The sequence below is a fragment of the Monodon monoceros genome, unplaced genomic scaffold, assembly GCF_005190385.1.
Source record: "Monodon monoceros isolate NGI ecotype Baffin Bay Population unplaced genomic scaffold, NGI_Narwhal_1 Super_Scaffold_8, whole genome shotgun sequence".
Lineage (NCBI taxonomy): Eukaryota > Metazoa > Chordata > Mammalia > Artiodactyla > Monodontidae > Monodon > Monodon monoceros.
In genome coordinates, this window is record NW_021703785.1 from 63,078,477 (window position 1) to 63,101,239 (window position 22,763).

Here is a 22,763-nt window from a genome sequence, read left to right on the forward strand (position 1 = left end):
ATAGAACGTTAGACAGAATCCCTCTAAACTGAGCTAGATGAAAAGGAGTCACAAAGCAATTACAGGCACACCTCAGAGGTACTGTGGGTTCAGTTCCAGACCACTGCAATAAAGCGAATATCGCAATGAAATGAGTCACACAAACTTTTTGGTTTCCTAGAGCATATAAAAGTTATGTTTACATTATAATGTATTCTATTAAGTGTGCAATAACATTATGCCTGAAAAACATATATACCTTAATTTAAAAATACTTTATTGTTAAAAATGCTAACCATTCTTTGACTCTTCAGTGAGTCGGAATCTTTTCGCTGGTGGAGGGTCTTGCCCGGATGTTGATGGCTGCTGACTGATCAGGGTGGTGGGTGTTGAAGGTGGGGTGGCTGTGATAATTTCTTAAAATAAGACCACAGTGAAGTTTGCCACATCAATTGACGCTTCCTTTCACAAATGATTTCTCTGTAGCATGCAGTGGTGTTAGATAGCATTTTACCCACAGTAGAACTTCTTTCAAAATTGGAGTCAGTCCTCTCAAACTCTGCCACTGCTTTATCAACTAAGTTTATGTAATATTGTAAATCCTTTATTGTCATTTTGAAACAGCAGGACCCTATGGTCCTCTGCCTGCCTTTTGTCTGGGGAAAAACTTTAGCCAAAGAATAAGTTTAATCAGAGAAGTGAGAAAATGCAGAAACAAAGGAAAACAGTCAAGGAGACCAAATAATAATTGTTTAGTCTTTAAGAATAGTCAAGGACCTTTAGTTCCCTCTCAGGGGCTATAGATAATATTCTGAGCCATAACTTGTGAGCTGTCTTATAGATACTGAAACTTCCACCAGACTGTAGCCATGACGCAAGCTGCCACAATTCCGAGAATTGGCCTCAAGGAAACGGGAAAAAAACGACCCTGGAACTAAAGATTAACTGTACTTAAAACAATCAAGATGATGCTCATCAGATCACCACATGGCCAATTTCAAGATGAATGTCAGAGCTGGTTATGCAATTTTTACATGTAGCCCCCTCCCTCCATCTATAAAACCTCTTGTCCACTGGTTGTTGGGGGCAGGAAGTGGGGGAGAGTCAGGATTTGGACAGGAGTCAGCCCTCCCCCAACCCCACTCCCTAGTTGCCAGCATCCAAAATAAAGCAAACTATCCTTTCCACCAACCTTGCCCCTTTATTGGCTTTTGAGCAATGAGCCGTTGGACCCCACTTTCAGGAACAGTTTCAACAGTCTTCACAGCATCTTCACCAGGAGTAGATTCCATCTCAAGAAACCACTTTCTTTGCTCATCCATAGGAAGCAACTCCTCATCTGTGAAAGTTTTATTGTGAGATTGCAGCAATTCAGGCACATCTTCAGGCTCCACTTCTAATTCTAGATCTCTTGCTATTTCTACCACATCTGCAGTGACTTCCTCCATTGAAATCTTGAACCCCTCAAAGTCATCCATGAGGATTGTAATCAACTTCTTCCAAAGTCCATTAATGTTGATATTTGTATCTCCTCCCATGAATCACTAATGTTCTTAATGGCATCTAGAATAATGAGTACTTTCCAGGATGTTTTCAATTGACTTTGATCTATCAGAAGAGTCACTATCCATGGCAGCTATAGCCTTATGAAATGTATTTCTTAAATAAAACTTGAAAGTTGAAATTACTCCTTGATCCATGGGCTACAGAATGGATGTTGTATTAGCAGGCATGAAAACAACATTAATCTCATTGTCCAGCTCCATCAGAGTTCTTGGGTGACCAGATGCATTGTTAATGAGCAGTAATATTTTGAAAGGCATCTTTTCGTCTGAGCATTATGTCTCAACAATGGGCTTGAAATATTCAGTAAATTATGCTGTAAAGAGATGTGCTGTCATCCAGGCTTTGTTGTTCCATTTATAGAGCACAGGCAGAGTAGATTTAGCATAATTCTTAAGGGCCCCAGGATTTTCAGAATGGTAAATGAGCACTGGCTTCAACTTCAAGTCACCAGTTGTGTTAGCCCCTAACAAGAGAGTCAGCCTGTCATTTGAAGCTTTGAAGCCAGGCATTGACTTTTCCTCTCTAGCTATGAAAGTCCTAGATGGCATCTTCTTCCATTGTAGAACTGTTTTGTCTACACTGAAAATATGTTGTTTAATGTAGCCACCTTCATTAATTATCTTAGCTAGATTTTCTGTATAACTTGCTGCAACTTCTACATCAGCGCTTTTATGTTATGGAGATGATTTTTTTTAAACCTCATGAACCAACCTCTGCTAGCTTCAGACTTTTCTTCTTCACCTTCCTCACCTCTCTTAGCCTTCATAGAATTGAATAGAGCTAATCCAGGGTCTTGCTCTGGATTAGGCTTTGGTTTAAGGGAATGTTATGGCTGGTTTGATCTTCTATCCAGACTACTAAAACTTTTTCCATATCAGCAATGAGGCTGTTTTACTTCTTATCATTCATATGTTCACTGGATTAGCACTTTTAATTTCCTTCAAGAACTTTTCCTTTGCGTTCACAGCTTGGCTAACCTGTTGGCACAAGAAGCCTAGCTGTTAGCCTATCTCACCTTTCAACATGCCTTCCACACTAAGCTTAATCATTTCTAGCTTTTGATTTAAAGTGAGAGACATGTGACTCTTCCTTTCACTTGGGGAGGAGGCCATTGTTGGGTTATTAATTGACCTAATTTCAATATTGTTATGTCTCACAGAATAGGGAGGCCCAAGAGGGAGAGAGATGAGGGAACAGTTGGTTGGTGGAGCAGAGACCACACGACATTTATCAATTAAGTTTGCTATCTTACATGGGTATGGTTTATGGTGCCCTAAACAATTACAATAACATCAGAAATCACTGATCACACGTCACCATAAAAAATATAATAATAATAAAATGTTTGAAGTATTGTAAGAATTACCACAATGTGACATAAAGTGAGCAAATGCTGTAGGAAAAATGGTGCTAATAGACTTGCTAAACGCAGGGTTGCCACAAAACTTGTAGCAGAATGCATAGAAAGAGGTGTGCTGTATGCAGAATTGTTATGTCAGTTGCTAAAGTTAAAAAACCCGAAATACATGATACACAAGACAAAGCACTGGACCTCAGAGAAAACATAAATCAAGGAACAGACGGAAATATAACACAGTTGCTTCTGCTGTAGAATAACTTAATAAAAAACATTAACATGCTAAAAGACAAGGATGTTAAAATAACTGAATGACATGAAGAAAAGTTGTAAAACTAAGGAAATAGAGCATTAAAATGACTAATAAATAAAACTAAAGCATCAAGGAAGAGAACAGACTCCATTAAAATTAAATTCTTGGGGCTTCCCTGGTGGCGCAGCGGTTGAGAGTCTGCCTGTCGATGCAGGGGACACGGGTTCGTGCCCCGGTCCGGTAAGATCCCACATGCTGCGGAGCGGCTAGGCCCGTGAGCCATGGCTGCTAAGCCTGCGCGTCCGGAGCCTGTGCTCTGCAATGGGAGAGGCCACAACAGTGAGAGACCCGTGTACCGCAAAAAAAAAAAAAAAAAATTAAATTCTGACAGAGGAAAGGCTTGAGATTATCACTATAAATTAAGATAAAAATTACAGAGAGTAGAGAAAGTAGAAAAAAGCTGTAGAATATAGACAAGAGGGTCCTACATAAAGATAATTGACAACACTGAAGTATAGAAACCAAAAAAATGGAACAAATGATGTATTCAAAGATAAAATACAAGAGAACCCCCTACACTCCCCCCCAACACACACACACAAAAGAAAAGTTTCCAGGTTGAAAGATTACTAAATTCTGGAAAATTTTGATACAGAATGTTCACCAGTGATACATATCAGAGCTAAACTACTAAACTTTAAGGAAAAAAGTTCTTAATTTTTAAGAATCTTCAGAATCTTAAAAGTTCTTAATCTCTTAATAAGAGATAAATCAGACTGGCCTTAGACTTTTCCGTGGTGAAGACAGTGGAACAGTTTATATCAAGATATGTGGAAAGTAGTGTGACCAAAGAATGTCATACCAAGTGCAGATGTCATTCAAGTATAACGAACACAGGCAGACCTTCTTCTCAGGAGAGAAGCAGCTCAGAATTCAGTATACGAGGGTTTTTCTTGGAGAAACAAGTTGACAAAAAAATCCAGATAATTAAAAGACTCAGGAATAGAGAGACCATGGTGGGAAGGGGCCAGTAATGAGCACTGAATTTGTCTAATTGTAGAATGATTACTAAACTACTATGGGAATTATATTTATGAACAAAATGCAAATATTTTCAAACTGAGCAATGTTACTAAGAATATACAAACAACATTTGGGAGATGGGCAGCAAGATGGAAGCAATAGAGTATTAGAGAGGTGTATGGATTGCATACCATTCAGGCAATCCATTACAAATACTATTTCTCTCAACTAAACTTTGGAAAAGCACTGGGTAGCACCAACTGTGAGACTTTACTCCCTGACAAGTAGTTGGAAATCAAATCTGTACGTACAGATCCATTAGCTTTTGGAGTTAGCAAGCCTACCAGATCCATAAGCTTTTAGAGTTAGAAAGGCTAACAGATCCATAAGCTTTTAAAGTTAGCATGGCTAATCTGAGTTAGTCGATCTCAGAAAGAAGGCAGAATCACTTAGCTCCTGTTTTTATTTTCATGGTTTTCAGAGACGAGAGAGGAATTCAAATAGAATAGTGCAGAAAAACATGTAACAAAGAAATTGTAGCCCAACATAACTGAGGAGCCGTTTAGAAAGGGACTTAGTCACGTATAAGAAGCATTCTCATTTCTAGAGCCAGAAAAAGAACATCCCAGGGCCCAGAAGGAACCATAGATGTGATCTCAGCCTTCTAAAATCTCGCAGCAAAGTCACAGAGAATGAGGAAAGGCCTGAACAGTGGAGACAGAGAAATGTTACCCTACTTTGCAAAAGACGAAGTAATTGAATTCAGAATATAGACTAACAAGATTGAGGTCTGGAAAAATTCTTGAAGAGACTGTCACATGGTGAACTTTTAGGAGAAAGGAAACTAATTTTTAATGATAATTTACATATTCAAATAATTCCATCCCCATAGCAATTGTGTGATGTATTCATCGTTCTTACCACAGTGCAGATGGAGAAACTTAGTGTCAGAGAAATCAGTATTCGTTCAAGGTCACGCAGCTAGTAGATGCTGGGCTATATTTGCTGCCCCATTTTATTAAAAATGTGATGATCACTAAGGGTCCGTGCAGTTTTACTAAGATAAGGTTGGTCAAACTTACTCTCTCTTTTGATAATATTCTAGGTATAGAGATCTACCAGAGACCTGGTATCCTGGCTTAGTTAGGTGCTTGACCAAGTCTCCATGGTATTCTTGTGTCTGATGTAATGGAAAAAAATCAACATTTCATAGAATAATTGTTGCTTTAAAATCCTCAGCCTAAAAATATCAATAGCACTGTACAATCTATTAAATGAAAAAATTATCTAAAATAAGAGCCTATATCTTATTTTGTTTTTTCAGAGACCAAAGTTTTTATATATATTTTAGTTAGCTATTTTTCTCTTGACATGGTTTCTGGTATATAGTAGGTACTCCAAAATATTTTGTGGAAAAGTTCATAAATTTGGAGGGAAATCTACAGAGGCAAGCTGCAGAGCTCTGTCCTGTTTGACATTTTTTTCTGTGACTTGATGAAAACGTAGAAGACACGCTTATCAAGTTTGAAGGTGACAGAAAGCTGGAAAAGGTAATGAATAAGACTGATGATAAAATCAAGATTCAAAATAGTCTTGACAGGTTGGAATGATAGGCAAAACCGAAGTGTTCTATTCTGTATTTACCTTTAAAAACAACTGCCTGACTACTAAATGGGGAAATGGGTTTTGGCACCAGTTTATTTAAAAAAGATTTTAGAGTTTTGCTTGTCCATAGCAGGAGCCAACAATTTGATGTAGTTGCTAAAATTTTTTAAAAATTCCAGATTGCATTAATAGGATGGTGGTGTCCAAATCACAGAAAGTAATAATCCCGCTGGGTTTCCCACTGGTCTGCTTACAGCAGAATATTGCTTTCAATTTTGGGCACCCCAATTTAAGATGGATACTGAAAAATTGAAAGCCTCTAAGACAAGATGGCCAAGAAGGGGAGAAGTGTTCTTTAAGAGACAGTTCAAAGAACCAGGGGACTTTGGCCTGTGGAAGTTTTAAGGGGAGACACATTAGCTGCCTTCAAATATCTGAGAGGTAATTGTGTACGAAAAAGACAAGATCTACTCACTGTTTTTCTAGGGAACAGAAATGGGAGGAAACAATGACAGAAAGCAGAAGGCAAGCAGATTTCAGCTTATAAAAAAGAACTGCCTCACAACTAGTTTTATTCATTGGAGAAATGGGCTAACTTTCAGGGGAAGCCTAGAAGTTTTCACTTCAGTGTGAATGACTGTCTGGAGGGGATTCCTGTACAGAAAATGAGGAGAGTCAAGAATATCCCATGGGCTCCTCCCAGAGACCTTCTACTTCATTCAGATTCTGGGCTAGAGAGGAACTTGATCTCAAATAAGCAGAATTTTCAGTGGTTCTCATTACTCTCCCCAATGACTCACAAGGAATTTCTTTACAAACAAAATGCTTCCCACCTGCCTTGTATTTCCATCTTTAAGCAAATCTGCACTTTACATACTTTATCATATGCATATTATGCATCAGTTTAAAAGATCCATTGTGCTCTAAATGCTTGGGTGTCTTCTGCTGAAAGAGTAAAGATACCACTAATGACAGCAGTAAAGTTCAAACACTTGACTTGTTAATATGAGACTCCTTTTTACTAAAGAAATACACAGTACACAAGAACATCCAATAGAAATTTGTTTATTTTTTTAAATGAAACAAAACTTCTATCTCAAATTCAGGTGGAAAGATTCTAAATTAATATTTGGACTCCAAAAGTCCCTAGCAGTGACTAAAATTAAAGACTCTTATTAAAATCATCTTGTTCCACTTATGTTCCTACAGAATTCTTCCTTTATTTGATTTGCTTAACAGGTTTAAAATATTTTCTTCAAGGTGACGGGCACCTTGCCTTGAAATAACTGGCTTCTTTCTGGGAAGGTGAAAGATCATTTTGTAAGCAAAAGCTGACAGATGTGAATAGCAATTTTAACCTACAGACAGATCATGGATATTTGGGAATTCAATCTCCAGCTTGCTAAAGACTGACAGAGCCTGGGGGAGGAATGCAGATTGGAAGAAAACAGATTTCTGCCGATCAAGAAAACCAAAGGAAGAGCTCATGAATATTGATTCTGGACCTGCTTTCGCTCTGCGGAGAGAAATGCTGACACAGTGCAATCCATATTGCCATGCCTAGATCCAGTCCAACAGCACGCTGCTGCTAGATTATAAACAACTTATCAAACCACAATCTAGACATATTTCTTCACTTTCATATCATGTTTCTGAGGATAGAATCCATTTCACAAAATTGCTGATAGGCCCTATCCTGGGTACTTTAAGTGAAAGTCCAAGCAAATAAGGGTCTGCCACATACCAAGTGCTCAAAAATGCTTACTACAAAAACATGAACTGGGTAGCATCTCAGATTCAGTCTGTTTTGCAGGTGGAGGATGGGGACAGATGTGATCTGGGAAGAGATAAATGGAAAAGGAGCAGAGCAAAGAGTTGTTGGCTGGTTATGGAACACGCTACAAGAGACTTTTAAAGTTTTCATTAAATACCAGGGCTCTTTTGTGTAATATATAATTTGTCCCTAAAGAAAATGGAAGATCTCATATATTAGGATTTTTTTTGTTTGTTTTTCAGGAAGTGTACAATATAATTGGTACTATATCCAGTTTACGAAGGACTGGGTTAGACATTCCTCTTTAAAAATGCCTGCTGAATGGAAGCTGGGACTCAAAGAGCACATGTGGTGAATGTTTCAAGGCATGTTGTTGGTGATAAGTTATTAGCAACTCATTGTGTTTTTAAAAAACTCAATCAATTCTGCTTCAAAAAGGAAGAAACCCTAGATGGAGATATTTACCATTACACAGAAAATACTCAAGTGGTCTCCTTGACAGCTTTGCTCAAATACTGCATTCGTTATTCCTCATATTTAAGCAACCTTAGTGTTTCAGAGAGTAAAGGAACTATGTGAGAAACCTGTATCCTACTCCAGAAACTGACATTCACAAAGTAAAATTGATCCTGTGCTAGTGAATTCAAAAGAGAAAAATATATATTTGTCAAATACTTTTCATGGCCAATTCTTTTAGCAGTTTACACTCTTGAGACAAATTTTAATTCTAAGGGTTTCTTTCTCAAATAACTATTATAAAATGCAATACTTTGAACTATGGTGTGACAGAATCTGGTTGTGCTCTGTTTGATACAGGAATGAAATAAACTTTGCCTTCATAAAGCAGATTTGCTCTAAGACAGAAATACATGGCAGGAGGGAAACACTTTGTTGGTAAAGACACTCTTCGTGAGCCATTGGAGAGAAAATGAGAACCACTGAAAATTCTGCTTATCTGGGACCAAGTTCCTCTCTAGCCCAGAATCTGAACATATCAATTGTATAAGGTCCTTGGGAGGAACTCATGGGATATTCTTGACTCTCCTCATTTTCTGTACAGGAATCCCCTTCAGGCAGTCATTCACACTGAATTGAAAACTTCTAGGCTTCCCCTGAAAGTTAGCATACTTTAGGTGCCATATTCTGTTCCCCCTCACTCCACATCCTTGCCAAAATTTGTCAGATGTTTAAATTTCAGCCATTTTAGTGGGTGTGTACTGACATCTCATCATGGCTTTAATTTTCATTTCCTTGATCAATAATGATATTGAGCATATTTTCATATGCTTATTGGTCATTTGGAAATCGTCTTTTGTCAAGTGCCTGTTTCAGTTGTTAGCCAATTTAAAAAAACAAATCATTTGTAATGAGATATAATTTATATAATAGAATAAAATCAACTAATTTGAAGTATTCAGTTTGATGACTTTTGACAAACATATATACTTATGTAACTGCCACCACAATCAAGATATAGAACATTTCCATCACCCCCAAAAGTTCCTTCATGCCTATTTGCAGTCAACGTCCACATCCACAGCTCCATCCAAACACTGATCTGATTTGTCAGTAGAGGTTAGTTGCTTGCTCTAGAATTTTATATAAATAGAATTGTACAGTATGTACTCTTTTGTGTCTGGCTTCTTTCACTGACTATGTTTTGGAGGTGCATCTATGCTGCTGGGCATATCAGTAGTTCATTCCTTTTCATTGCTGAACAGTAGTCTTGTATAGATGTTCCACAATTTGTTTATCAGTTCATCTGCTGATGGACATTTATTTCCAATTTTTTGCTATTACAAATAACGACTGAATAGAGCTATTATGAACATATGTGTAGATATGTCTTTGTTTACACATATGTTTTCATTTCTCTTGGGTAAATACCCGAGTGGAATTGCTGGAACAATGTCATATAGTAAATGTATATTTAGTTTTATAAGAAACTCCAAGCTGTTTTCCAAAGTAATTGTAACATTTTAAACTCCATTGAACAGTATATGAGAATTCCAATTCCTCCACATCCTTGCCAATATTTGAGGTGTCGGTCATTTTCATTTTAGCCATCCTTTCATGCACCAGTAACCAACTGTGGTTTAAAGTTATTTAACCTGTTTTTAGTTAGGTGTTTTGAATTTTTCCTTAAAGGTCTGTGATATTTAAAAATATATATACTTAAGAGATTGGTTCAGGATGGCGGAGTAGATGGACGTGTGCTTATTCCCTCTTGCGAGAGCATCGGAATCACAACTAACTGCTGAACAATCATCAACAGGAAGATACTGGAACTCACCAAAAAAGATACTCCACATCCAAAGACAAAGGAGAAGCTGCAATGAGATGGTAGGAGGCATGCAATCACAATAAGATCACATCCCATAACTGCTGGGTGGGTGACTCACAAACTGGAGAATAATTATACCACAGAAGTCCACCCACTGGAGTGAAGCTTTTGAGGCCCCCGTCAGGCTTCCCAACCTGGGGGTCCAGCAAGGGGAGGAGAAATTCCAAGAGAATCAGACTTTGAAGGCTAGCACGATTTGACTACAGGACTTCAACAGGACTGGGAGAAACAGAGACTCCACTCTTGGAGGGCACACACAAAGTAGTGTGCACATCAGGACCCTGGGGGAAGGAGCAGTGACCCCATAGGAGACTGAACCAGACCTACCTCCTAGTGTTGGAGGGTCTCCTGCAGAGGCGGGGGATGGCCATGGCTCACTGCAGGGACAAGGACACTGGTAGCAAAAGTTATGGGAAGCACTCCTTGGTGTGAGGCCTTCAGGAGTCTGCCATTAGCCCCATCAAAGGGCCTTTAGACTCCAGTACTGGGTTGCCTCAGGCCAAACAACCAATGGGGAGGGAACTCAGCCCCACCCATCAGCAGACAAGCAGATTAAAGTTTTACTGAGCTGTGCCCAACAGAGCAACACCCAGTTCTACCCCCCACCAGTCCCTGCCATCCGGAAGCTTGCACAAGCCTCTTAGATAGCTTCATCCACCAGAGGGCAGACAGCAGAAGCAAGAAGAACTACAACCCTGCAGCCTGTGGAACGGAAACCACATTCACAGAAAGATAGACAAAATGAAAAGGCAGAGGACTATGTACCAGATGAAGGAACAAGATAAAACCCCAGAAAAACAACTAAATGAAGTGGAGATAGGCAACCTTCCAGAAAAAGAATTCAGAATAATGAGAGTAAAGATGATCCAGGACCTCAGAAAAAGAATGGAGGTAAAGATTAAGAAGATGCAAGAAATGTTTAACAAAGACCTAGAAGAGGGCTTCCCTGATGGTGCAGTGGTTGAGAGTCCGCCTGCCGATGCAGGGGACACGGGTTCGTGCCCCGGTCCGGGAAGATCCCACATGCCACGGAGCAGCTGGGCCCATGAGCCATGGCCGCTGAGCCTGCGCGTCCGGAGCCTGTGCTCCGCAGCAGGAGACGCCACAGCAGTGAGAGGCCCGTGTACCAAAAAAAAAAAAAGACCTAGAAGAATTAAAGAACAAACACCTAGAACAATTAAAGAACAAACAAACAGAGATGAACAGTTCAGTAACTGAAATGAAAAATACACTAGAAGGAATCAATAGCAGAATAACTTAAGCAGAAGAACAGATAAGTGACCTGGAAGACAGAATGGTGGAATTCACTGCCACGGAACAGGATAAAGAAAAAAGAATGAAAAGAAATGAAGACAGCCTAAGAGACCACAAGGACAACATTAAATGCACCAACATTTGCATTAGAGGGGTCCCAGAAGGAGAAGAGAGAGAGAAAGGACCCAAGAAAATATTTGAAGAGATTATAGTAAAAAAAACTCCCCTGACATGGAAAAGGAAATAGTCACCCAAGTCCAGGAAGCACAGGAGAGTCCCAGGCAGGGTAAACCCAAGGCAAAACATGCTGAGACACATAGTACTCAAACTGACAAAAATTAAAGACAAAGAAAAATTGTTAAAAGCAACAAGGGAAAAATGACAAATAATATACAAGGGAACTCCCATAAGGTTAACAGCTGATTTTTCAGCAGAAGCTCTATAAGCCAGAAGGGAGTAGCATGATATATTTAAAGGGCTGAAAGGGAAGAACTTATAACCAAGATGACTCTACGTGGCAAGGATCTCATTCAGATTAAACAGAGAAGTCAAAAGCTTTACAGACAAGCAAAAGCTAAGAGGATTTAGCACTACCAAAAAAGCTCTACAACAAATGCTAAAGGAATTTCTCCAAGTGGGAGACACAAGAGAAGAAAAGGACCTAAAAAAAAAAAAAACCCAAAACAATTAAGAAAATGGTAAGAGAAACATACATATCTATAATTACCTTAAATTTGGATGGATTAAATGCTCCAACCAAAAGACACAAGCTCACTGAATGGATACAAAAACAAGACCCATATATATGCTGTCCACAAGAGACCCACTTCAGACCTAAGGACACATACAGACTGGAAGTGAGGGGATGGCAAAAAATATTCCATGCAAATGGAAATCAAAAGAAGGCTTTAGTAGCAATACTCATATCAGATAATATAGACTTTAAAATAAAGAATATTACAAGAGACAAGGAAGGACACTACATAATGATCAAGAGACCAATCCAAGAAGAAGATACAATTATAAATATGTATGCACCCAACATAGGATCACCTCAATACATAAGGCAACTGCTAACAGCTATAAAAGAGGAAATCGACAGGAACACAATAATAGTGGGGGACTTTAACACCTCACTTACACCAATGGACAGATCTTCCAGACAGAAAATTAATAAGGAAACACAAGCTTTAAATGACACAATAGGCCAGATAGATTTAATTGATATTTATAGGACATTCCATCCAAAAACAGCAGATTACACTAGAGGAAGAAGAACAAACAATACCCAAAGGTAGTAGAAGGAAAGAAATCATAAAGATCAGAACAGAAATAAATGAAACAGAAACAAAGAAAACAGTAGCAAAGATCAATAAAACTGAAAGCTGTTTCTTTGAGAAGATAAAAAAAGTTAATAAACCTTTAGCCAGACTCATCAAGAAAATGAGGGAGAGGACTCAAATCAATAAAATTAGAAATGAAAAGGGAGAAGTTACAATGGACACTGCAGAAATACAAAGTATCCTAAGACACTACTACAAGCAACTCTATGCCAAAAAAATGGACAACCTGGAAAAAATGGACAAATTCTTAGAAAGGTATAACCTTCCAAGACTGAACCAGGAAGAAATAGAAAATATGAACAGACCAATCACAAGTAATGAAATGGAAACTGATTAAAAATCTTCCAACAAACAAACGTCCAGGACCAGATGGCTTCACAGGTGAATTCTGTCAAACATTTAGAGAAGAGCTAAAACCCATCCTTCTCAAATTCTTCCAAAAAGCTGCAGAGGAAGGAACGCTCCCAAACTCATTCTATGAGGCCACCATCACCCTGATACCAAAACCAGACAAAGATACTACAAAAAAAGAAAATTACAGACCAATATCACTGATGACTATAGATGCAAAAATCCTCAACAAAATACTAGCAAACAGAATCCAACAACACATTAAAAGGAACATACACCATGATCAAGTGGGATTTATCCCAGAGATGCAAGGATTCTTCAATATACGCAAATCAATCAACATGATACCCCATATTAACAAATTGAAGAATCAAAACCTTATGATCATCTCAATAGATGCAGAAAAGCTTTTGACAAAATTCAACACCCATTTATGATAAAAACTCTCCAGAAAGTGGGCATAGAGGGAACCTACCTCCACATAATAAAGGCCATATATGACAAACACATAGCAAACATCATTCTCAATGGTGAAAAACTGGAAGCATTTCCTCTAAGATCAGGAAAAAGATAAGGATGTCCACTCTCACCACTATTATTCAACATAGTTTTGAAAGTCCTAGCCATGGCAATCAGAGAAGAAAAAGAAATAAAAGGAATCCAAATTGGAAAAGAAGAAGTAAAACTGTCACTGTTTGCAGATAACATGATACTATACATAGAGAATCCTAAAGATGCCACCAGAAGACTACTAGAGCTAATCAATGAATTTGGTAAAGTTGCAGGATACAAAATTAATGCACAGAAATCTCTGGCATTCCTATACACTAACAAAGAAAGATCAGAAAGAGAAATTAAGGAAACACTCCCATTTACCACTGCAACAAAAAGAATAAAATACCTAGGAATAAACCTACCTAAGGAGGTAAAAGACCTGTACTCAGAAAACTATAAAACACTGATGAAAGAAATCAAAGTTGACACAAACAGATGGAGAGATATAACATGTTCTTGGATTGGAAGAATCAATATTGTGAAAATGACTATGCTACCCAAAGCAATCTACAGATTCAATGCAATCCCTATCAAATTACCAATGGCAATTTTTACAGAACTAGGACAAAATATCTTAAAATTTGTATGGAGACACAAAAGACCCTGAAGAGCCAAAGCAATCTTGAGGGGAAAAACCGGAGCTAGAGGATTCAGACTCCCTGACTTCAGACTATACTACAAAGCTACAGTAATCAAGGCAATATGGTACTGGCAGAAAAACAGAAGTATTGATCAATGGAACAGGATAGAAAGCCCAGAGATAAACCCACACACCTATGGTCAACTAATCTATGACAAAGGAGGCAAGGATATACAATGGAGAAAAGAGTCTCTTCAATAAGTGGTGGTGGGAAAACTGGACAGCCACATGTAAAAGAATGAAATCAGAACACTCCCTAAAACCATACACAAAAATAAACTCAAAATGGATTAAAGACCTAAATGTAAGACTGGACACTATAAAACTCTTAGAGGAAAACATAGGTAGAACACTCTTTGACATAAATCACAGCAAGATCTTTTTTGACCCACTTCCTAGAGTAATGGAAATAAAAACAAAACTAAACAAATGGGACCTAATGAAACAAAAGCTTTTGCACAGCAAAGGAAACCATAAACAAGATGAAAAGACAACCCTCAGAATGGGGGAAAATATTTGCAAATGAATCAACAGCCGAAAGATTAATCTCCAAATTATATAAACAGCTCATGCAGCTCAATATTAAAATAACAAATAACCGAATCAAAAAATGGGCAGAAGACCTAAATAGACATTTCTCCAAAGAAGACATACAGATGGCAAGAGACACATGAAAAGATGCTCAGCATCGCTAATTATTAGAGAAATGCAAATCAAAACTACAATGAGGTATCACCTCACACAAGTTAGAACAGGCATCATCAGAAAATCTACAAACAACAAATGCTGGAGAGGGTGTGGAGAAACGGGAACCCTCTTGCACTGTTGATGGGAATGTAAATTGATACGGCCACTATGGAGAACAGTATAGAGGTTCCTTAAGAATGCTTTTTTTTTTTCTTTTTTTTTTTTTTTTGCAGCACACAGGCCTCTCACTGTTGTGGCCTATCCCATTGCAGAGCACAGGCTCCGGACGCGCAGGCTCAGTGTCCATGGCTTACGGGCCTAGCCGCTCCGCGGCATGTGGGATCTTCCCGGACCGGGGCACGAACCCGTGTCCTGTGCACCAGCAGGCAGACTCTCAACCACTGTGCCACCAGGGAAGCCCTAGAGGTTCCTTAAAAAACTAAAAATAGAATTACTATATGACCCAGCAATCCCACTACTGGGCATATACCCAGAGAAAACCATAATTCAAAAAGACACATGCACCCCAATGTTCATTGCAGCACTATTTACAATAGCCAGGTCATGGAAGCAACCTAAATGCCCATCAACAGACGAATGGATAAAGAAGTTGTGGTACATATATACAATGGACTATTACTCAGCCATAAAAAGGAACGAAATTGGGTCATTTGTAGTGACGTGGATGGACCTAGAGACTGTCATACAGAGTGAAGTAAGTCAGAAAGAAAGAAACAAGTATCATATATTAATGCATATATGTGGAATCTAGAAAAATGGTACAGATGAACCGGTTTTCAAGGCAGAAATAGAGACACAGTTGCAGAGAAGAAACGTATGGACACCAAGGCGGGGAAAGCAGGGGGGTGGGGGTGATAGGATGAATTGGGAGATTGGGATTGACATATGTGCACTAATATGTATAAAATAGATAACTAATAAGAACCTGCTGTATAAAATAAATTAATTAAATAAAATTCAAAAAAATATATATATATATACTTATATTTTGGATATAAGCCCTCTATTACATATGTTACTGAGAATATCTTCTTTGCATCAGTAGCTTGCCTTTTTACTTTCTTGATGGTGGCTTTTGATGAACAGGAGTTTTTCATTTTGCTGAAGTACAACTTATCTAATTATTTTCTTTTGATATGTGCTTTTTATATCCTGTTTAAGAAATCTTTGCCTAACCTCAAAGTCATTATTGTATTCTCCAATGTTTTTTTCTGCAACCTTGATCATTTTACGTGTCACATTTAGGTGTAAGATCCATTTTGAATTCATTTTTATATATTGTATGAAATAAGCCTCAGGATTCACTTTTTTCCAAATGGATATTCAGCACCATCTGTTGAAAGTTCCACTGGATTTTAAAGACTATTTCCACATAAACTCTCAGTGTGGAATCCATTTTTAGATTACAGCATTTAAGTGAATGGAGTGGGTTATTAGAAACTTTTATGTTCTTCTACTGAGTAATCATGGTGACACCCTGAAAGTTTGTTATCTCTCCCTAGATGGATGGGGTATGAGGGATTTTCCAATTTGTTGCCAACAGTCTAAGTGGATTCTAACTGATCTTGACCAGCCCCCACTCTGACTCTCAATTCTAGGGAGAGCCAGGTACCTGGATTCAGCCTCTCCTCAATCAGTGCCTTCTCCTGAGAGTTCCACATCTCACCAACACTTGATATGGTCATTCATTTTAATTTTAGCCATTCTGGTATGTAGTGGTAACTAATTGTGGTTTAATTTTTTTTCCAATTTTAAACTTTCATGTGAGTTTTGCTGAGAACCATCCTCAATGAAGATATCCATCCCTCCTCACCTCAATGTATTCTTATAAATGGCTATTTAAGTCTCTACATATTTGGTATTGTTTGATGCAATTCCTTGGCCTCATGATGTAGACTGCTTTTTCAAAAATTTAAATAATACACAAAGCTAAAGAAATGGAACTCAAAAAATATTTACATTGAACACCCCTCAATTCCTTTTGAATTCAAAGCTAAGCAGAAATATGGGAATGTACTTGTAGACTATTCATTTTATTTCAGTCTTCAGTACTGGCACATAAAAAGAGAACTTCCTTTATGTAAACCAGAGATCCTCAGTGTTGTCTTCAACCATTTATCATTCCTGAGGAGCTCCATGTAGTCCACAGACCAAACCCTTGCATTATTAATGCGTATAATACAATTCTGTCTGTACTTTGTTTCTGACTTACATTAATATTTATTATGTTTAATGAAAGCTAATTATCACCTCTTCAGAGCCCATTGAAAATAGCAGCATTAGATCCAGACTTCTGATGAAGCTTTTGGGCAGTAACTTGACGTGCTTGCAGGTCTTTCATCAAAATATTATCCAGAGCTGAAAGTGTAAAAACAGCTTGAATACTCAGTTGTCAGTTCCTGTGAGAGGCATTTTTTGAAAGAAGGAGGCTTAGTAGAGTGGAAAAGTAAGAAAGTTCAAATGTAAAACTTATTCTGTAATTAAAATAGGAAACATTGCTTTGATCATTTAACAACTTAAGAAGTAGGTAATCAAGTTGTTTCTTCTCAATTCTGTGATAAGAATATGCGACTTATATATATGACTTATAAGGCCGATGGAACCATAGTACTTATGGCTCTCAGACAAAAAATTGGAGTCGTAAATATTAATTATTTTCTGCAATAGCTAATTTTATGTGTTAACTTGACTGGCCCATGGAGTGTCCAGACATTTCCCCAAACATTATTCTGGATGTGTTGGTGAGGGTGTTTCTAGATGAGATTAACATTTGAATTGGTAGACTGAGTAAGGCAAATTGCTCTCTTCATCCAGTCAGTTGAAGGTCTTAATAGAACAAAAAGGCTGACCTTGCTAGAGGAAGAGAATTTTTCCTGTCTGACTGTCCTTGAACTGGGACATTGGCTCTTCCTGGGTCTTGAACCTATTGAGCTTTGGAGTAGAACTACACCATCAGCTCTGCTGGTTCTCAGAACTTCAGATTCAGACTGGAACTAAATCATTGCTCTCCTGGGTCTCCAGTTTGCTAACTCACCCCGTCAGTCTTGGGAACTTCCAGCCGCCATAATCGTGTGAGCCAACTACTTATAATAAATCTTTTATGTATATAAATTTATTTATTTATTTATATTTATCTATTTCCTATTGGTGCTATTTCTCTGGAGAACACTGACTAATATATTACCTTCCATCCAAAGGGAAAACATTTGAAATTTAAAACTGAAAATATTTTTTCAAATACTTTATATTCAATGAAGAAGATTTAAAGGCAGACTCTCAAAGCCTTGCTTTTCCTATAATTTAAGGCAAACAATTTAAAGCAAACAAGCACTGTTTACCTACTGGGCTTCTCCATCCCACAGACACATATTATACCCATGGTCCTCACGGGGTTTTTTTGTTTTTTGTTTTTAATTGGAAAACAAACAAACTTTAATTAGAGGAATTTTCAAATGTAAAAAAAAAAATTCAAAAAGGAGAGAGAGTGGGATACTAAACCCTTAGTATGCATTAACCAGCTTCAATAATTGTCAGTATTTTGTCATTTTGTTCATTTCTTTTTCCCATTATCACTTTTTTAACTGTGGTATTTTAACTTAAAACCTAGACTCTTGTCATTTTACCTTTACATGCTTCAATATACATCTCTAACTGGTAAGAATTTTTAAAATGTCTTTCTTGCCATTATTATCTTAAAAAAATAAGTAATTCCTTGATACCGTGTGATACTCCATACCCAAATGTCACAATTTGCCTCAAACATGTCTTCTTCCAGTTGGTTGGTGCAAATCAGAATTTAAACGAGGGCTACATGTTTTTACTTATGTCTTTTAAAGCTTCTTTTATGCCAGTCCCTCCTCCTTTCCTGCCAATGTCTTTGCCCATAGAAGTGTCAGGGAAGAGAGTGGAAATGGATCAGCCAGCCGTAACCCATATTCATTCCTTTCTGGAAAAATAAATCAAGACATGTGCCTTCCTGTTGTGAAAGTTGGGTTTTTTGTGTCGTCTCACTCCACATAGAAAACACACAATATCTCTTGAGTGCTTCTCATGCAGCTAGGCTGGCAGCCAGGAACCTGAGTCGTAAGACAGGTTACACCTGCTCCATGAGCCTCAGCGTCTTCCATTCAGTGGGGGAGGAAGTAGGAAGTCCCAGTGTGACTTCTGGTCTCAAGCCATGTCTTCTATTTTTTTCCTAGAATTCTCCTTTGGAGATGATGGGAGATTGTGAGATTAATAAAATGGATACTTTGGATCCCATTTGGTTATTTGTTCTCTGGGGTTGTATATGATTGGCCAGAACCCTGGAAAGTAAGAGTGGTAATAGGCACAAGGAATCTCTCTTAAAATCATCAAAAACAAACAAAACAGCCAACAGATAGATTCCTTTTTATACTGGAAATTTTGTCCAAGGTAACTGGTGTTGGACCCAACTCTTTCTTATGCATTCATCTTGGATTCTGACTGCTCTAATGGTGGTAGAAGACCAAGGCAAGTGGGTGTTGGTGAAAGATTCATAGTCTTGACGGAAAGTCTGGAGCAAGTCTGTTTGTGCGTAGGTGTGGATGTGGGTGTTGGAGGGTGAGACGGAGAAAAGGGGCAGAGAGCTCTTCTCTCTCCAAGAGTAACCAACGCTTTACAAGAGTTTTACAGTTTCAAAAGCATTTTCACGTATATTATTTTAGTTAAACCTCATACCAAGTATGTAAGTTAAAATTGTTACCCAGGTTTGACAAGTAAGAAAACAGCAGTTTTTTAAGATCAGATAGGCAGGCAGTACTGAAGGAAGGGTCCTTCCACTTCATCCTCTGCTCCCCCTGTCTTTCAAAAACAAACCCGGGTGCCTATGAATCATTTCCAGGATGGCTTAGGCACACACTGAGAAATGGAATAACGTGGTCTAATTTGTTCTTCTTCTGTTCAGGCCTAATGAGGGTTGTCCTGGAAGACACTTAATATTTTTTTTAAAGCCGTTTGTCTTTGATTACCCAGGCTTGGGATCGCTGGCCTATAAAGATTCTTTGATGTAATCAAGTGATAGTTGAAATGACAATGATGGATCTGCAATGTGGAATAGGTCCTGTTTTGTTGGGGTTTAATCATTTCTGGTGGATAAAATGGCCTGGCCTGCTAGAGATTTAGTAACCTGGAAATCCTGTTGATTTAAAATACAAAGTTGTTTAGAACTATTGTTTTGTCTTGTCAAGTTGTTATCTTTGGAGATTAGTTTCCTTTAACATTTATTTCTTTTTTCAGTAAGCCATATTGAGCACATTCACGGTTGGACCGAGGCACGTGTGCACCTCAGAAAGGCTAATAATCTAACCCCTTTAAACATTTAGTTAACACATTTAGTGGAACAGAAAGAAACTGCTTTTCTATCACAAAAGAAAAGATATATTAAATGTACAGAGCATAACAGTTTAACTTATTTGTAGCTATCTTGCATTTCATAATTTTTCTGTTCATAATTGAATAATAACAAGGGGCTAATATTTTCTGAGTGCTTATTATATGCTGAGTACTGATTCGTTTATATGATGTATCTCATTTCATGCTTGTAACGATCCTGTGTGGTAGGTAGCATTATTATCCTCAATTTCCAAGTGATAAAATTGAGACTTAGTTTGTGTAACATGCCCAAAGACACGCACAGTTTCTCCCAAGAGGTAGAAATAGGATTTGAATGATGCAGTTCTGAATTCAGAGCCCACGGGCTTCCTTAGAACCCCCTCCTTCTTTGTAATATTAGTCCCTTCTACTCAGTGTAGAGGTCACATGACTATAGGCAAAAGAGCCTTGTTCAAAATCTGTTTAAAAGTTCTTTCTGGCTCTCTTGCCAGTAAAACTCTCTTCCATTTTCTTTTGCTAGTTTTGGAATCAAAGATTATCTTGGGAGGCGTATTAAAAGTTTTCCATTTTAGGTATTAAAATGAATGATACCTCATTTCCAGTAAACAGCATTAAGTGTGGTACTATTTGACTTCAGACTTCTGCTGAACACAACTGCCTATGTGAGCCAGTCATCAGCGTGCTGGGCTGGTGGTGTTGCCTACAGGCATACATGCAACTTGCATAGAATCTGTCAGCTGAGGAGTATTATTATTATTATTTCTACTGCATTATTACTAGTTCTACTACTATTATTTCTATTTATTATTGTTATCATTTCTATGATTACTTCATCTACAGGGTGCTCTCTAGCCCCAAGGGAATAAGGCAAGTTATAGCTCACCAAAAATACGAATTAATAGGCACCATTTTAAAATACAGTAATGTTTTGTCACCCCAGCAAATCCATCCCACTGGTCTGCCCTAAATTTAGCTCTGCACAAATTTAATGTATGAGAAAAAAGTTCAGCTTTCTAGTCCTTAAGGAGACCCCCTCTTTATTCAAATGTCAAACTGAAAACTCAATAAAGCAAACCAAGGGACATTACTAGCCTTGAATTTGTGGATTGTAACCTCTATATTCCATATGTTGGAAGGTAACTTGATCAGAGTGTCTAGTAATCTGGTGGTCAGATCATGTGATTATGAGAAGAGCCCTCTGAATACATGAGCACCAGAGAAGGAAGGGGATCTTGAAGGTGATGTCAAGTGAAAAGTGGTAAATGCTAATTGTGATTTGTCCATAAATTGTAAATCATCCCCAGGTGGCCCAGTCCATGTCCCAGTGACATTACAGTGTTGACGAATGTTGTATTGAATAAACATGTGGCATCACTTACCATGCAGAGAGCAGAGCACTGTCTGTTTAAACATAGACACTACAGGAAACAGTTTGCATTTGTGCCCTGGCATCTGAGTAAGTCACCCATCTGTTTCAGAAATTCCATTCAATTTCTTAAACATTTATTGAACACCTACTACAATCAGAGCAGAGCACTCTGACAGATGCCTTAGGCATTACAAATATGAGTAGGTCTCAGCCTTGGTCTGGCAGGGGAAATAAGACGTGTGCAGGAATAATCACAACACCAGACAGAATGAGAAGTCTGGGCGATCTCTAGAGAGCCATGGACATATAGGGACAGCCAGGGGGCTGGGATTTAAAGAAGGTTCCTCTGGAAAGTAATAGGACTGGAACAGTGGATAAAATATGAGGGTCAGAAGTGAGAAGTAAGGAGAAATATCCTTGTTAGGGGAGAATAAGAGAAGACTACCAAACATAAAATAGATAGCTAGTGGGAAGCAGCCGCATAGCACAGGGAGATCAGCTCGATGCTTTGTGACCACCTAGAGGGGTGGGATAGGGAGGGTGGGAGGGAGGGAGACGCAAGAGGGAAGAGATATGGGAACATATGTATATGTATAACTGATTCACTTTGTTATAAAGCAGAAACTAACACACCATTGTAAAGCAATTATACTCCAATAAAGATGTAAAAAAAAAAAAAAGGATGGCAGTCAAGAGCGAGCAGGACAAAGAATGGCATTGATACACAAAGGGAGTCGTGACTCTAGGAAATAAGGCAAGTTCAGGTACAAATGGCAGAAATCAGATTTCAAATCTCAACTTCTGGACTTGAATTCAATCTAAGATATGAAAATACATTTAATCCTGAATTGATGTGGGTTTGGAGTGTTCTAGTTTGGGAAATTGAATATCTTGGCTTTTGGAGAGTTACCATAAAACTTGAGATGAATGTAAAGTGTGGTGAACAAGACTTTAAACATATTTATTGAGGTGTTTCTGCTTACAAATACTGAACTTAACACACTGACTATTCTCCATGATTACTAAATATCCCTTTACTTGTTTTTTAAATGACTGCAAAATATTTCAATATACGGATGTACCTTAGTGTACCTAATGTTTCATATTTATGTTGCTTCTAATTTTCAGCTGCTATAAATAAAGCTACAATAAAATTCTAATGGTTAATTTTTCTCAAACACAGTGGTCCAGGCACTGTGTCAAACACTTTTTTAAAAATTGTGAAGAAATCCATATAACAAAATATTAACCATTTTAAAGTGAACAGTTCAGCGACATTTGTGGATTCAC